The 2,033-nt window shown below is 29.2% G+C and overlaps 1 long non-coding RNA gene across 1 annotated transcript; it reads right to left on the bottom strand.

Moving 5' to 3' along the window:
- Positions 1-384: 384 nt before the first annotated feature.
- On the bottom strand, positions 385-1,821 carry LOC149491177 (uncharacterized). Its single transcript, XR_016317728.1, has 2 exons — positions 1,234-1,821; positions 385-668 (listed from the first exon to the last, which is right to left on the bottom strand). It is a non-coding gene; the product is annotated as an uncharacterized LOC149491177 (long non-coding RNA).
- Between the last annotated feature and the right edge of the window lie 212 nt (positions 1,822-2,033).

Below are 2,033 nucleotides of genomic sequence, written 5' to 3'. Positions count from 1 at the left end.
AACAGTGCAAAATATAAGAATTTTTAGATATTGTTTATTTATTAACTTAAAATCGTTATTTTGTATATTTTAAACACTCACTATTCCCAACTTTTGGATCTAAGCTAATTAAAAAAAACAATAGTATATTCAGTATTGTGACTCTGGTACTTCAACTGTCATTATTATCTTTACATTTAAAATGTTAGATACTTTTTTAGAGAAAAGGCAACAAATATTACACTTATGTATTATTCTCCATTAAAGAGACTGATTTGAAGGGCATTAAATGTAAAATCTACTGAAATATTTAAAAAATTCAGCTCCGTATATAGGGACAGTCACACAACCGAATACCTAAAAAGGGAAAGGGTGCGTTTACATGGCGAAAAAAAAGTACGCAGGCACACATAATAAATATAATTATAAACTTAACTTAACTTCAAACTAAATTATCACAATCAGTTCGGGCTTAAGCCATCACATTATTATTATTTATCTAAAGGGTAAATTACTATCAAGATTCAAGAATAAGAAGTCTCTTTTATGTTTTATATTGGCACTAATCAAATTAATCAGTCGATAATCAGTCTTCGTGATTCGTTTATTATTAACCTTAAATAATCTCAATCACCATATTTGATAAAAAAAATCTTGTTTCAGTGGACGCTGCAAACACGAAGGTTAATCTGTAAATAAAAAAAAAACCAATGAAAAATATCGTGAAAAAAATTAATTTTTGTTCCATTATTATCTTTCGTTGTTATACAAGGCACATTGTCTAGATTCTTAGTTCTGCTGGCTTATTTTGTTTCTTTTTCTGCATAATGCTTCTTTTTTTTTTCCTCAAAAAAAAATTTTACTTCCTCATGCAAAATGATCAATCAGCTGTTGCGATTTGTATGGGGAAATAATTTTTATTTTTGAAATCTACTTTTTGCCGTAGTTTCCTACTCAGTCAAAAATGTCTTAGAAAAATATTTTTATAGCTCAAGAAAATCGCCATGTAAACATTGCTTTATGTGTTCAGGCATGTTGTGACTTTTCGTTCAGCGTATATGTGACCGCTCAAATAGTCACACAGCGGAAGTCACATTTGATAATCCTCTAGTAATAAAAACGGTTTAAAATATAACCACAACACTTATATTCATCAAAACTTTTGATCAACTTACATATAAAAACATTTAAAACAAAATTAACTAAATACTACAAGATAAATAGATAGAAATAAGCCAAAATATGGTCACATACCTGAATGAAGAATTTGGTCCCTGCGGCTTGCAAACACGCGTGCACTCCTTCTAAGCAGTTTTTTGACCCTGACGGCTTCTAACCTGATAAGTTGCATAGCAGTAGCTATGGTGTTGACAGTAATGCAAAATTAATTGAACCACAGTAATTTTCTTTTTAGAAAATCGGTGACACAACTGAATGTTCCGGGAAGGACAATTTTTTTGATTTTCTTTTTTATTTTTTTATCTTTTATTTTGTTATATAAGGTTATTATATTTTAACTATTATCACAGTAACTGATTATCCTGGACCAAATAAAACCTTAAAAGATGGTACCTTTCTTACAAAAAAGTTAAGAAATAATGTAATAAAGGCGTAAGAGTAAGCAGGGGACAGCGTAAAATTACCCATTTTTCGATTGTTATTTATAATTAACTTAACTTTATTTTAGATTTTGTCATAGTTTTTGTTAAAAAAACAAAATATTGTATACGTATAATCACTTTGATAACATATATAAATAATTCTGGCAACTACTTCATTATATAGAATTTAATGAATTCGAGGGACAGTTGAAAATCAGGGGGGTATACATTTTTGTGAAAATGCCCAAGTCATAACCACGTCATAACCATTCATATAGTTTTGTTGCATACGCCATCTATTGAACTATTCCTGCACTACACAAATTTCTTATACTTACACAAAAATACCTGAAAGAATACACAGATGTCGCTAAGTGATACAGACAATGGTTTATATTATGTGGTTTAGGTCTGATTTTTCAATCCTTGGTTAAAACTTATTCATCGAATAAC

This window comes from Colias philodice, chromosome 1 (genome assembly GCF_061535455.1).
Source record: "Colias philodice isolate Cphi_HAF_F1 chromosome 1, ilColPhil1 Martin Lab GWU primary, whole genome shotgun sequence".
NCBI classification, from domain to species: domain Eukaryota; kingdom Metazoa; phylum Arthropoda; class Insecta; order Lepidoptera; family Pieridae; genus Colias; species Colias philodice.
Note: the sequence above shows the minus strand (reverse complement) of the source record. Positions and strands in the feature narration are given on the sequence as shown.